The sequence below is a fragment of the Macrobrachium rosenbergii genome, chromosome 41, assembly GCF_040412425.1.
Source record: "Macrobrachium rosenbergii isolate ZJJX-2024 chromosome 41, ASM4041242v1, whole genome shotgun sequence".
NCBI classification, from domain to species: Eukaryota; Metazoa; Arthropoda; class Malacostraca; order Decapoda; family Palaemonidae; genus Macrobrachium; species Macrobrachium rosenbergii.
The window spans coordinates 81,646,741-81,663,345 of NC_089781.1; the positions used below are offsets into that span (position 1 = coordinate 81,646,741).

The following is a 16,605-nucleotide window of genomic DNA, read 5'->3' on the forward strand; positions in this document are numbered from 1 at the left end:
GATTTTTCTTCTCTATCTCAACCGTAGGACTAATCCTCAATGGTATGTCTGTAACTATAGGACAAGAAACGAAAGGTATACCAACAACTTCATTACCCAGTAAAACATGCACACCTTCAATAGTTAGTCTTTGGAGGGGTGGCTAGAGCTCTTGGTTAGCACGCTGTTGGCCCAGCATTCGAGTCTCCATACGGCCAGTGAAGAATTAGAGGAATTTATTTCTGGTGACAGAAATTCATTTCTCGTCATAATGTGGTTCGGATTCCACAATAAGCTGTAGGTCCCGTTGCTAGGTAACTAATTGGTTCTTAGCCACGTAAAATAAGTCTAATCCTTCGGGCCAGCCCTAGGAGAGCTGTTAATCAGCTCAGTGGTCTGGTTAAACTAAGATATACTTAACTTTTTTCAATAGTTAGTGAGTCCTTACAGCAATATCAATACTTCCTGTCACCAGTTCACAGGACAAATGCAAGCAGCATATAGGAGTTACTTCCAATCCTCCTATACCCTTCAAAATAACTGAATCTCCGGTGAGATTCTTCTCCAACTGTTGGTGAGCACCACAAACTATCACACTATGGTTACTTCCTGTATCACATAATATCTTGACTGGTACCTGCACACTCGAGGAGGGAGTTGTCAGCATACCTTCATAAATATATGGCTTAAAAGCCTCCACACTGTTCAGCCACTCACTGCTTGAAGTTACATTTCTGCTGGTTGCTAAATGCTCTGCTTGTCTAGTTTCACTGTTTCCCACACTGGAAGGTGAGGGTTTACATTCAATTGCTGAGGGGTATATCCTGGCTTTGTTCTGGCATAGCTACTAGAAGGGTTTCTCACATCAATGTTCTTAAAATTTGACTGAGACCTATAACCTGTGAGTTGTTGGTTCTGGTACTTGACATTATAATTCTTTCTGCTACTGATGATATTATAATCCTCACTCAGGGTAGCAGCTTTGTCAAGTTTCTTCACCTCTCTCTCTCTTAAATAGGCTCTTATGTTTTCAGGAATACCTCTCAGATATTGCTCTAAGATTACTAACCCCTCAAGTTTGTCCATAGACTTAACTTTAGTGGCTTCCAACCATCGTCCGAAACATCTTCTTACTTTATAGGCATAATCCAAGAAAGTCATCTTGTCACCCTTTTTTAAAGATCTGAATCTTTCATTGTAATATTCAGGGGTCATCTGGTAAACTTGTAACACATTGCGTTTCAGTACACTGTACTCTTTACATTGATCAGCTGATAAGGCTAAATAGGCACTTCTTCCTTTACCAATGAGAACACTATGTAAGAAGACTGACCATTTATCCTCTGGCCATCCCATACCTGTAGTCACTTTTTCAAAGTGCTCAAAAAACTCATCTGCAGCTTCTTCTGTAAATTTGGAATTAACTTCTGCACACTTACTACATCAAACACAGGGTCTGCGTTACCTTGGATACAGTTATATGGGTTTACAGGTAATGTGGATCGAGCTCTGATTAACTCCAACTCCCTTTCATGTTTTTCTCTGTCAGCCTGCATCTGCAGCCTAAGTAACTTTTCTTCTGATTCTAGCACCTTCAGTCTACACAAATTTTCTTCTGTTTCTAAACGTCTAAGCTCTGCCTCTGCATCACCGTTCTCATTCTCTTGCCCTTGCTAATATGTAAATTCCATCTCAGCTCCATTCAACAATTCATATGCCTCATTTAACTCTCTATCTACTTTACCAGAGTTTATCAATGCTTGAATTGCAATAAATTTGATTTGTGCCTCAATCATACTACTGGTTACATTACCCCCACATGTCACTGCTAAGACAGTCCTCTGTGCCTTAGTCAGGTGAGATTCAGATAACTTTCTGATGGATGGAGCCCTTAAAAGTTCCTGAACTTCAAACAGAGCCATTTTCTCTAATTTACTCAACTGAATATTGTACAGTACAATTCAAAACAACTATGTGGTCACTCTCCTATAAAAATATATCCCTAACACCACCAGCATAAACCATAAATCAGAATGATATTCTGTTTTGTTCTCCCAGGTCTAGGCACCAAATATATTGTCACGAAGTGATCAAGTACCTGGTTATTACACAACTATTAAATCCAAAAATTTACCTCACTTCAGCCTGAAACCTCATAACAATAATATTATGACTGAACACTAAAGGTAACAGTGATCCCTTAAAACTTGATTATCACTTGAAAAAATCAATCTAAGTTTATCAAGTTATGAGTGAGGTAATAACTGTTAAGCAACAAATATACTAGAGGGGAAAGGGCATCACTCCATCAAACCACTATGATTGTTTCCCTGGTCCTAATTCACTTTGAAAACAGGAAGGAGAACAGAACATGTTTATCACTTACCTTGTGCATACATAAATAACCATATTCACTGGTGGTCAAAATGAAACACTGCTTTTAAAACTTTAAATACAAAAATTTATTTCCAAGTTCAAAAGTTATAAGTAGAGTCCACAATCTCAAAAAAATTTACTAGTACTTGGAAACATCATAAGATTTAATTAATTCTTAAACAAGATTAATTCACAAAACTTTATATTTATCAATAATTTATGTTAACTAAGCAAAATTCAAACTATTAAGATTTACCCAAAATTTGAAAAAGAAATCTTAAGAAATGAAATCAACACAAGTATTCACTGTTAAAGTATCAACACATAGAGTGCTAACTAAATCAATCTTAAATCTCCAACACAAAATCTGGGGTAACACCGTGAAATTATAAACACAAGAACACATAAAAGAAATGTAAAGACAAGAACATGTAAAAATGCACAAAAAGTTTATCAACAATAATTTCACTAAGGCAAAATCTGTTTAAAGATTATATATATCTTTTAAAAATTACATCCACCTTTTTAAAAAGATCATATTCACCTTTTAAAAAGATCACATTCACCTTTTTACCATGGTAAAAAAATAAGTAAATACCACTTTACCTTATACAAGTCTCTGCACACCATTACGCAACTCCTTTTTCCTCAGCAAAAACACTTGTACCTCAGATTCTACCAAGGGAGCATTAAATATTATTAACAGTTCACAAAACTTACATGTTTGGGAGAGTGACCAAAGTTTTACACTCTTCTATATGAAGAGAGAGAGAGAGAGAGAGAGAGAGAGAGAGAGAGAGAGAGAGAGAGAGAGAGAGAGAGAGAGAGAGAGAGAGAGAGAAACCATCCTATTTCTACCAGGTCTCTAACTGAACTGACTATTTTTTACCAATATCTCCTATGATGTTAAACCTGGGTTGTTAGTTAGGCATTTGAAGAAAGTGGTTATCCTAGAAGGAACAGGCATAAACTGGTTTCTTCCCTGGGGAAAGAAAGGAAAAAACAGATTCTTCCCCTGAAGAGGGAAAAAGACACGGAAATTATCCCCTGGCTCAGAGAATTACATAGGCCTGCCTCTTACCTAAATGATTGACAACTTCCTGTCTTCAACACTTGTGTAAACACACAGGCCTCTGAACTGGCCATGGATATCAAACCTGTCAACCCAGCTCCCTTTTAACTGATAACATAAGTGGCTTCTAGGATCTCTTGCATACGCACATCCTGTCCACCTGAACAAACAAGCCTACAGGAAGACACATCTAATCTTATCACCAGCCAATCTAATCTTATCAGACCACTGAGCTGATTAACAGCCTAGGGCTGGCCCGAAGGATTAGACTTATTTTACGTGGCTGAACCATTGGTGTACTTAGCATCGGGACCATAAACACTGTGGAATCATTATAGCGAGAAATGCTATCACCAGAAATACTAAGTCTTCATCATCGCTGGAATTGAACTCCGGTCCATCAAACGACAGTCCAAAAGCTCAAAAAATTATAACAAATTGCCAACAAAAACACATTTATCTCCCAAAACACTATTTTCAGCTATTACAGTCCATATATGACAAACACAAAAAAAAAAATATAAGCATAAAATAACATACTACAAAAAAATACGTTATAGACAAACAAAATAAGAAATATATAAAATACATAAAAAATACAGACAACATATTATAACTTATAGAATATATATATAAGACATATCATTATAACATATATATATATATATATATATATATATATATATATATATATATATATATATATATATATATATATATATATATATATATATATATATATATATATATATATATATATATATATATATATATATATATATATACACACAAAGGAACTTTAGTTAGTTTGTCACTTATTTTTCACGTGACACTTTAATACTTTAGAATACTATGTTACATGTACCCATTAACATCGAATTCCCTTTACTTAGGAAATCATATATAAATGCACCAACGCTGACTAGGATCCGGGTTTATAATGACTTTTAATGACTTTATAAACCTAGCCATCGAGAGACATATACAAAACACTGAGAAGCGACTTGGAAGTCAAGGTGGGAATCCATTGCGGAGTAGTTGAACTACCTCTCCTTTATGGAATTAATAGTGGAGCTGAAAGTGAATTGAAAAAATGTTGAAGCTGTTGAGACGAACTGTTTTGTGTAGCACGTGTGGCATAAGAACAACAGAAAGCGTGAGAAATGTCGAGATATAAGCATTTAAACTTTTGGCAATCCAGAAATTGTGTATAAATGTGAAGTGACAGGAAAGTGGAGAGTGAAGACCTAGAAAGAAAGGAATAAACGAAGTAAGAGTATTACTGAAAGGAAAGGCCTTGATATCTAGTATACGAGAGTTTGCACAAGATAGGGAAGAGTGGTGTAATTTGTTAAGGAAGTCCAATGTGCTGCTGATTAACATTTTGTAAAGGTGTATCTTGGTGACTAATGTTGTACTAATTTTCTGCACAGGAGGTTCAACCACTATTCGGTACTTCGCTGATACACACATACTGTATATACACATACACACTTTTATATATATATATATATATATATATATATATATATATATATATATATATATATATATATATATATATTATATATATATATATATATATATATATATATATATATATATATATATAGATATATATATTAATTTCGTTGGATACCTTTCTGTCTGTGTTGCGTGTGTGTCCCCATTCCTCCTACTTCCCTACCCCCAAAAACCGGTTTAAGCAGGGTGTCCTTAAATACCCCTCCCCCCGCCGCCTCAACTCCCTCATGGACAAACAATAATCCCCTTCCCTCCTCTCCTCCTCCTTTACCATCCCTCTTCACCCACCTCCCTCTTCCTTCTTCCCTTTTCCATGTTTTATGATGAAATGAAATGTGTTGAGACTGAGTACTATTAACAATATGTTTATAGATTTGTAAGAACATCATTTTTTCATAAAGGTAATGTACAGTTTTTTCAAACCAAAATACAACTTGCTTGACCTTTAAAATTTATTATGAAGTGTTTAATTAACCTCATGTGGTAACCATGAACCATCTGTATTCCATTTAGGAGCTGAAGACGGCTCCACAGGATCCTGTAGTCTTCAAGAATTTAAGATGAGTTAATAATCCAATGGACATTTCTCTAGGAATGCTTCAGGAGCTGAAGACTGCTTCAAAGGATCCTGGAGTTGTGAAGATGTCTTTCAAGAATAATCTATTATATTAATTTCCTTGGTTGCCTTTGTGTGGAGTTTTGTGCATGCGTGTTTGTCCCTCTCCTCCCCTTCCCCCTCCCCTCTCCCTCCTCCTTTCCCATTCCTCTTCCCTACCCCTCCCCCTTCCCTCTTCCCTTTTCCATGTTTTATGATGAAAATGTGTTGAGATTGAATACTATTAACAAAATGTTTATAGATTTGTAAGGACATTTTTTTTATAAACGTAATATACAGGTTTTTCTAATCAAAATATAACTTGCTTGACCTTTAGAACTTATTATGAAATGTTTAATGAGCCTCATGTGGCATCTATGAACAACCTGCATTATGAGGATCACAGTAAATACCACTGTTATACAACTGGAGTTTTTAAGATTAAAGACAACTTTAAAATCCAATGGGCGTTTTTCCAGGAGGTGGAAGAAGTGATTCCGAAGAAAAATTCTGAATTTCTTCCCTGAAGGGAAGTGGATCCTACAGGAATCCATTTAGGAGCTGAAGATGACTTCACAGGATCCTGGAGTCATTAAGAATTTAAGATGATGTTATAATCCAATGGTCATTTCTCCAGGAATGTTTCCCAAGCTAAAGACTGCTTCAAAGGATCCTGGAGTTGTGAAGATGTCTTTCAAGAATAATATTTTAATAGCTACAGAAATTTTCAACATTAAGTGACCCAATGGTATATAATAAAGGATTTTTGGCTTAGTCTTGTTATTTTCATTTCGAAATGGACTCAGCAGGTAATTCTAGAACAACAGCAGGCACTACTGATGATGGTCTGGAACAGCCAATGGCATCAGCATTGATTCAAAACCCATCAACAGCTACTCGTGCACCTACACCAAGATATGGTCAGTTGTTTGTAAATGACCAGAAGGTAAACAGGACTGGTGGTGCCCGTAGACTTTTGCTGACTATTGGTATGGTTATGGTACGGATGTGGGTATGGATATGGTATGCAAATGGGTGTGTGTGTATACCTTAGTTTTACCAGACCACTGAGCTGATTAACAGCTCTCCTAGGGCTGGCCCGAAGGATTAGACTTATTTTACGTGGCTAAGAACCAATTGGTTACTTAGCAACGGGACCTACAGCTTATTGTGGAATCCGAACCACATTATAGCGAGGAATGAATTTCTATAACCAGAAATAAATTCCTCTAACTCTTCATCAGCCAGCCGGGGAATTGAACTCCGGTCCATCGAGTGACAGTCCGCAGCTCTACCGACTCACCCAACAAAGAGCTATGCAAATGGGTATGGGTATGGTATGCATATGGGTATGGAATTGGCATGGGTATGGGAATGCTATGGTATGGGTACAGATATGGGTATGGAATGGATGTGGGTAAGGGTAAGGGTATAGATATGGGTATGGCTAAGGGTACAGATATGGGTATGGTAAGGATATGGGTATGGAATTGGCATGGGTATGGGAATGTTATGGTTTGGATATGTGTATGGGTATGGAATGGATATGGGTATGGGTAAGGGTACAGGTATGGGTCTGGTAAGGATATGGGTATTGGTATGTGTATGGGTATAGGTATGGTAGAGATATGGGTATGGGTGTCGATATGGGTATGGGTATCAGTATGGGTATGGAATGGTTATGGGTATGGTAGAGATATGGGTATGGTATGGGTATGAACATTGGTATAATGCAGATATGGGTATGGGTATGGTACGGATATGGGAACTAGCTAATGCGAGCAATAGCGGGCATCTGCTATTATCAATTCGCAGCACCCGTCTAACCCCATCTCCTATGACGCTCCTGATTGGCCATTGATCAGCCAGTCATAGGGCTGGAAACTGGTCAGTCTCTTCCAGCCGTCACCTAGTAAACATCTATGCTGCGACCTCTCCTCATGAAATGTGTCTTTCAAAAGTTGTAAGTTTCATTAAACCTCAGTTTTACCCAAAGAAAAGTAATCAGGAGCGTCGTAGGAGACAGGGTTAGATATCAGATGCACGGGTGGCGTGAATTAATTATACTGTAGTATGAATTAATTATAATATATATATATATATATATATATATATATATATATATATATATATATATTATATAACCAGTCAAGTTCATGTTCTCATGATGGTAACATGATTACCTTATGAATAATGGTATAAGAGGCCTGTTACCACTTCTGAAAATGACTTAAAGTCGCCTTTAAATAGTCAATAAACGAAACATTACTATCTTAAACCATGAATAGCTGAGAACCTAGAATGTCTTTACTTACACATGCATATCACTGTAAAAAAAAAAAAAAAAACAAATGGCCTAACAGTTAAGCGGTCGAGGCACCTCGAAAGCCTTCCTAGCAACCTACCTGCTGTAAAAGAGGCTTTAGCAACGGGCTCATAAAACACGTACGAAGATCTGTTTCATCTTCGAAAATACCTTGGATAATTGCGCAGATCTAAACCTGAGCAGTTACGCATGACGTAGGCATCCCACGCAACCGTGAAGAATAACGACATACATAACTTTGAAAGGAATCGAGACACGCCCTACATTAACCGAGGTGGACAATTCCCTTACGATTCAATACAAGTGACTTACTCCAAGAAGCTAAGTTTAAATTATTCTAAAAGAAATTTACGATACGAAGCGATCGAGAAAGTGAACGGACTGTATAATTTTACCGCTATAATATGCAAGTACTTAAGGAGAAATTGGAAACGGGTTACTTACTCATTGGAAATTTAGAGCCTGTGACGTCAGCAGATAGCCGCCGCGGTAACTGCCACTTCTACTATGTCTAAAGAACAAGCTCAGATGGTGAACGGCTTGGAAAATGGTTCGTTTGTTGTTTACTTGGTGTTGAATGAGCTAGTTTTCTCTTGAAAGTACATGTTCTTTCCTAAACGACTAACTGAAATATTACATGCAGCCGAAAAGGTGGGATATCCTCCGTGCGAGTTGGCCTATGCTAAATAGGCTACAGTTCAAACGTGATAAAGCAATATATCTTTAAAAAGGTAAAGGCGACATGGCGGTATATGCTATTTTGACTTATGAATTATTTAAAAAACTGGGGGCCCTTGAAATTACTGGTAATATAAATTTATATACCATGCTGATGGTACGAACAGCAAGTAAAACAGGTGTCTTTCCCCATGGAAAGGAATGAAAGATAAATCTGACGGAATATTGATAAGGAACAGATCTGTAAAGAATCAAATAGGCTTGTTAACTTCTAAGCAGGGAGAGAGAGAGAGTATGATTCCCTGAATTCGTTTAGATGCGGTCAGTCTATGCCAGCATGGGGTCCCCTACTAGGCAACAGACAGTATAGACTGGTCCATGGTCTTATACCATGAGCTGGTCTTTTTTCCTTTTTTATGGCGTAGTGTTGACGTGTGGTTTACCAGAAATGCACGCTATTACAGATTGTAACGGCATTTATTTGATCACACTGTCCTCCTAAAGTTTGGCGGTTATTTTATTTTTTTATTATTTTTTTTTGTACCTGCATTTTCATTTTGATGTGCAATTTCAGACATCTGTGAACGTTATATTTTTTTCTTTTTAAATAATGGATGGCTAACGTACCAAAGAAGTTCTAAAAATAATCATGTCCTAGAAGTTATAAAAAAGTTTTAGGAGAATTCACAAGTTAAGGCGAGAGACCTTGCAAGGCCAACGTATATTACTATTGCAACTAATAAGTCTTGAATCTATTATGGACTATCTTTGTTGGTCTGGGCTGTTCTACAACTCTCTTTGACGATACTACCAGGTTGGTTATCCAGGTTATATTGGATTTTTTACTCAAGTTTTCTTAACACATTTGATTACAATACGAAGTGAGTACGGCTATACAATTATTTATTCAACCTAGTCGAGAAGACACGAATTTTCCAATCAAGCACGACATTTAACTAAAGGATGAATTCAGCATGTAATTTCACGGCTTCTAACCAGTTCAAAGGTTAAGCACAGTATAACTAGGCACTTGAATTTTCATGAATGATGAACAATGCCACAAGAAAAATATACCGATCGTCTGAGCACATTCTTAGGATAATTTTCATTTCATATGAATTGTGTCTTTGCAAGCAACTGTCTGTTAAAAAAAAAAAAACATAAACAGTCACAACTACATCTAGCATTGGTAACTATGAAAGGGCACATCCTACTCTATCCTTCCCTAGCCTAAGGTTGCCGGTTCTATTAGGCAAGGGGAAGGGGTGTTTCTATGCCCCTTGCCCCAGAGTTCTAACCCATCTCAACATCTGTTAAAATATCCAGCGGTATTCACGCTTAGGTTTACCTGTCAGTTGACCGTTCGACGGATGAGCGTCCACATGAAAAGAGAACTGTCAATCGGACCGTCAAATCGAGCCATCGAGGTCCTCGTCCTCGTCCCCAGTAGCCTTGCGTTCACAGTAGCAGCACTATATAGCAGCGATGAGAACTCCGCTGGCTGATGGAATTGGAACTGTACAGACTAGCTGCTGCGGCAATTCACTTAATAATGGGAAAGAAAGAAAACGGCGTAAAAGTGTATGGTATAAATATTTTTTTAAATAACGCATTTTCCCATACAGTATTAATGAATGCGTTTAAAGTAGAACCTGGGTGTTGGTTCAGTTATTTATGAAATGAGAATAAAACCTACTTTCAATGTAGTAACACCATAAAAAGGGGCAGGTCATTTGCCTAGGCCTACACCAAATTGTGTGTAGTCTATCACATGCAAATATTGTTTTAAATTTTTAAGATATGATTTGGACTAATAGCGCCTACAAATGGCGCTGCAGGGTCTAACAATGAAATGAATTAGTCCTATACAATTTATTCATATTCTGATCTGAGCTACTGAGATGGAACTATGCATAATTTATTCATATTCTACCCAGAGGTACTGAGATCCCTCCCAGATGAAATCCAGCGACGAATTAACACGAAATCGTTGCTTACCCGTCCACACATGCAATTACCTCTCGGTCGGTCGGAAGAACTGTATGTAATTCCATCAGTTCATCCGTTCTGGTGAGCCGACTGACTACGTCCGCACTCCGTCTTCTACGCGTAAGTTTTAACGTCAGATTCGATGAACTGACAGGTAAACCTGACCGTGAATACCCGGCCTTAGACTAACTTAATCTAACTGGGTCGTACCTGGCGCTCCATTCCCTTTAAACTTTGATATGATTTGTGGTTGTGGTACTTACAATACACCTTACCCTAACCTAACCTAACCCTGGACTCTGGATGTAGCTGGCTGGCGCCTTCTTAAATCTTTGGCTATATAACATAACACAAGAGGTGCTCGGGACGTTATTTACAACGTTATCGACGAAAATTATTAAGAAAGATGGGTAATTCTAAGCCGGCTGTCCGCGGTGAGCAGCTAGACTGTGGCAATTGGCGTTTTTCTGTTATTTTACTTGCTTTACAAGAATTTAAAGTAATATTTTGTCACCCGGTTGTAACTAAACTGTGATAGACCTTTGAAGACTACACGACTTGAATTACCTAACGCAGGGTAGGTCTAAGCCGCCATTCCGCGGCAAGCCCCCCCCCCCTCCATAGTTAATACGGCAAAATTGTAACCAGTAAACACCTCTAGGGTACGTTATGCTGATATTTTTAGGGGTGTTAACTGGTTACAATTTTGCCGTATTAGCTATGGAGGGGTGGGGGGCTTGCCGCGGAATGCTGGCTTAGACCTACCCTGCGTTAGGCAATTCAAGTCGCGTAGTCTTCAAAGGTCAATGACAGCTTAGTTACAGCCGGCCGACAAAATATTACTTTAAATTCTTGTAAAGCAAGTAAAATAACATAGATAAACGTCAATTGCCATAGAAAGATGAGTTAAAGAAGGTAACTGACAGAAAAGTAAGTCAAACCATAAAAAGTATCAGAATATCGAATTCTCAGTGCTGAATTGAATTGGCCTATTGGCAGCTTGTAGAATGTTACGGAGATGCACATTGTAAAATAGCATGCGGTTTCTCGTTAAGCTAACAATAGGTAAAACAAAAATTTATCTGATTTTAATTTGTACCATCTTCTGCATAACTTTACAATTAGTAAGCAATAGTTTTGGTTCGGAAAAGTGGAACAATCAATGTGTGAACAACTCACCTTCATGCCAAAGCAGAGACTGAAGACCTAAGGGAATTCAGAATCAGAATATTCAAACATTCTCAGATTCTACTACTGTAACACTGTTCAGCTGACAAACAAAACACCACATGACTGGCTAAGTTACGAGAACGTTTGAGGTAGCGTTCGTCATTGGTTAATACTAATTTCGTCCTTAGACATTTTAAATATGGCGCCCTATGTAAACAAATAACATAATCAGACACCTCACAAGTCTATCACAATAATAGCATTCAACAACTGGATAATGCACTGAAGACAGATCTCGAGCACACACACAAAGTAGTTGCGGTTACCAGATATAAACAATACAAAAATGACATAAGATGACAGTCATAAAATTACGTAATTACAGTATGTGCTTATCGTATAATGACATTGACAAGTTCACCCCGGTTTTTGTCTTCTCAATTTCATACGGCGACGAGTGTAGCTGAAACGTGAGGTGCTGTACGACATTTTCCTATATAAATGTTCAGATAATCATTCACTAAGCATTTATTTGTACAAAACTATCAAATATTATGCTGCTCTTTACATCAGAATTTTGTAATTCACTTTAAGATTTTGAATTACTTTTTCCCCCTCTCTTAATGAAGCCTTCCTTTTCCTTCCTCTTTCTTTGATGGGTAGGCTAGTCTTTTTATAATGCGGTACTAAAATAATCAAATCTAAATTAAAATGTGTAAAATTAAAGACCAGAAAATCAAAAGAAAAAGCCAAGAAAAAAATAAGTCATTAAACAATTTAACGAGACCATCAAGGTAACATTTTTTATTAGTTTACCAGAACTAATGAGGTAGCATTTTTAACCCTGAGGGTTTTTCCTATTAAATATATTAGATCTTATCTAACAATGTACACCTTATATATTTAATGATTTAGTAATCTGCAAACGTTGAAGAATGAATGAATAATGAATTTAGGCTATAAAGCCATGCACTGGACCGCTTAACCATTCAGCGCTTAAGACAGCGAAGAAGAGTTTGAGTAGCTGGACAGCAAGATAAAACGATCCAGAAAACAAATGAGATGAAATGCAAGTCTGAAGATGAAAATGGGAGAATAATCGACAGTTGCACTGAGAAGAAATAGTTGTGGAAGGCTGTACAACAAGCTGGAAGACAGAAGCGAATGGAGGTCAAGTAAAAGGGAAGATGCAGCTGGGGGCAGAAGATGACTGCAGACATCCTGCAGTAATGCCTGCCATACTCCACGCGAGGTGTACTGACAACACTAACCCCCTGCGGGGTAAATGTTGAAGATTCTGACAATGTTTCTATAAACGGGATTATTTTTCGACGTGAGATTTACTGTTCTATTTCATTTCAAGTGTTCCAAATTCTTGGATTGGATCATACGGGTTATTCATCCATTCAAGATGAAATTACTTCTGTGCAGTGCTTAGTTATTAGTTATAATTCAAAAGTGAGTGTAACCTGTTTTGTAATTCATTATTCCGCAAAGACTACCATTCAAGACATGATTGATTGATTATGAAATTTAGGTCTTGAAGGCCAAGCGCCGGAACCCATCAGGATTACTCAGCACCGTAATTCAAGACATGATGGGTTCTAGATATGGCAAAAATACTGTCAGGAATAAGTATTTCCACTCTGGATACAGTAGATATAGCTTTGGCTGCTTACTAACATAATTTCCTTTAATGGCTCCATGAGCAAGGTTCCTACATATTTCAACACCTATACTTGCTTGTATAACTTGAAGGATGAAACTTGAATCTGTTGAACTGAAGGAATTTTAGGTCAATAATTATGACGGGCTTCTAGAGGGGTCACAGTCACCGAAATTCACACATGGCTGTAGAGACATGTTAATAACTTCAACTCTTGACCATATTGCAGACAGTTCCATTGTCACAGCATACCTAATTAGGTAAACTGGTAAGTTGATAAAGGAAAACAAATCTAGCGCTAAGGCTGGTATGTTGCCATACATAGTGTACAGTAAAAATTTACATCTCATATGCTGTATTAATGAAAAGGGGGAAAAAGTTGTGTCTGACACTAAGAAATAAAAAATAAAGGAAGGTCAACAGATGATGCCTAATGGCATCTATAGGCTCTTAGAGAGAAGGGCATGGTTTCTCAAAAAGAAAATGCATTAATACTGTATAACAAAAAAACCACTATCTTAGATCTTTAATTTCATGTACTCAGTACCTACAAACAGGGAGAAATAATACACACTTTTCTTTTTGTAGAAACTTTTTTTTTTTATTTTGCTATTTTATAAAATATAAACAAGGGATATTAAAGACCAAGATTTTGTAAAAACCAATATACAAATGGGATAAAACATACACCAATCATTTACAAATGTACATCTTCCTCAGCTGTGTCAATAAACCATTCTAACACACAGATGAGATCATAACGATGAGACTTTGGTTGACTCCACACAAACCAGCTGATGTACAATACCCTTGAGATTTCAATCCATACACTGTCTAAATACAGCTAAGCTCCCCCAAGACTTGCTGTGAAGAGAATTCTAGCATTTAACAGGGGTTGAAATTTTTCTGAAGTAACCATGATGCAAAGTCACCTTTTACATAAAACAAATGGGTAAAATAACACCTCTTCAGTTACAAGTAAAAGTATTAATTTGTTTACATCATACCAGACATAAAAAGCCAAAAACAAATTTAATACAACACAGCAATATAAATGCCTTATATCAATTTTTACCTGTATTTTTTCAAATTACACCTTGCATAGACCCATTACATAACTGACACTATGGCTTGTCTTTGAACAGATATCAGCATCCAGATAAGATAAGTTGGCCATTACTGAAAGTGACAATTGAGCACTTACATTCTAAACTAAAACAAGAGAAACCTCTTTCTCATTCTATACTCTCATATTTATCATATGGAACGAAAGATCATCATATACATGACTGACTCAAATTCTATACCAATATAGTTTTTGGGCTAATCCTAATTTTTCTAATGAAAGATAGAGATGGAAGACAACAGACATAAAAATTAATGAACAAGAAGGACAAAATGCATGAAAGGATGATAACAGTGAAACATTGCAAATTCTTTATACTCAAATCTTCTCAATACCAATTTATGATCAAATTTATATAAATACTAAAATACCAAAATTGATATCTACTTATGACACTGAATTGAAGCAAGAATCATCAATAACCCAACACATTACTCTTTTCCTATCACTACACTTAGCATTCAACTGAATTTCAGCACATCAAGAGATGTAATATCACAACACAATTACTAAAACTGGGACTTAAAACCTCCAAACTTTTTTTGGCTTCATATACTCTACTGTATAGCTAATGATCTTTCAGGTCACGTTGCTTCTATTTTTTATTTTTAAAAACAAGCAAAGCATGAGTTTCAACAAGAGTATCTGCTCTTACATACAAGTATACAAAAACTGTAGACATCATTGCACTAAACAATTATCTTATAACTAATATCTGTCTGGCATTTACATGTTGTACTGTGTTTATGCAATACAAAAAAAGGGAAATAATACAAACTAACTTCCATTAAGGAAATAGGTTTAAAGAAAATAGACAAACTGGCAAACACTGAATGACAAATATGTTATTTCACTTTTAAGCAAAGTCAACAAGGAAAGGTAAGAAAATGGCAAATAAAAGTTTGCACACAATTTTAGTTGCAAATTAAAAACACCAAAAGAAGTTTTGGGAAAGTACAGTATACCTGTAAACTACACACATACATATATAAGAATAAATATATAGAGCACAAAATGTAGATACTTACTACACAGTAGTACTTTATATATTAAATATCATACTGCCCACCACTCACTGCTAAAACTTATCAAACAATGGCAACAAAATATATTCAATTGCTAAAATAAAAAAATGAGAGCTCCATGGTAATAAATGAACTGGGGCAAAATGAAATTTAACGTTTTACATTTTTTCATTCAATCCATCTAGTCACCAAGATGACTGCAATCAATTATAAATGAAAAACTGCTCTTTACTGAAATATTAGCACCATTTACAGTGCTATTAAAACCATAACAAACAATCATATTAATTATTGCAATAATCTACAGGCAACCACTGAATTGCAAAAACTGAAGAACATGGAAAACGTGAATGCACTTTGCTATGAAATTACTTTAAATTTAAGGTACTAATTATTATATATATATATATAAAAAAAAAAATAAACACTTTCATGGTTAGAGTATTCCATGCAAAGAAAACACTCCTACTGTACTGTACTGTACTGTATTATGACTTAATCCTGGCATTTCCATGAATTATAAATGAAAAAATATCCAAAGGTAAAAAAAGCCAAGTATAGCCTGTTAGCATCTCGTAAAGGTATGCACATACTGTACAAAAAAATATGATGGATATTTGCAAAAATAATGTCATTAAATTGAAATCTCATGTCAAAATGACAGCCATATTAATACATCTGAATTTTAATGAAGAAAGCTTGAAGACTGCTTAAGATAACAGGTTAATGTCATGGACGGAAAAGAAACGAGTCAGTAAGACATAACAAAGCACAATACAGAACAATATCTTTCAAATATTGACTTGGTAAATACAATACTGTACTGTCCTATTCTGAACATCCAAAAAAGAAAAGTCTGTCACAAACCTTTAGGGTACTACAAATTAATAAGCAATATTTACCTGAAGGTAAAATTAAAATCCAAAATTCGTGCACAAACATGAACGAGGATGGAAAAAAATTATGTGAAAAATGCATTTGTACCTTTTTCTCTGACCATGCTTACTGTTTCAATAAAGTGGCATAACATGACACTTTGTGAAAGGTGAAGCAAAAAAGGTGGGATGCATAAGGCAGCC

General features: G+C 36.2%; 1 protein-coding gene across 1 annotated transcript in view; it reads right to left on the bottom strand.

Moving 5' to 3' along the window:
* Window positions 1-11,739, bottom strand: part of LOC136826929 (large neutral amino acids transporter small subunit 1-like) — a 117,272-nt gene extending 105,533 nt beyond the window's left edge. The window contains exons 1-2 of the mRNA XM_067084506.1: window positions 11,719-11,739; window positions 9,899-10,095 (exon numbers count right to left, since the gene is read on the bottom strand). The gene's annotated coding sequence lies outside the window, so the exon portion shown is untranslated. The remainder of the gene's footprint in view (window positions 1-9,898; window positions 10,096-11,718) is intronic.
* Between the last annotated feature and the right edge of the window lie 4,866 nt (window positions 11,740-16,605).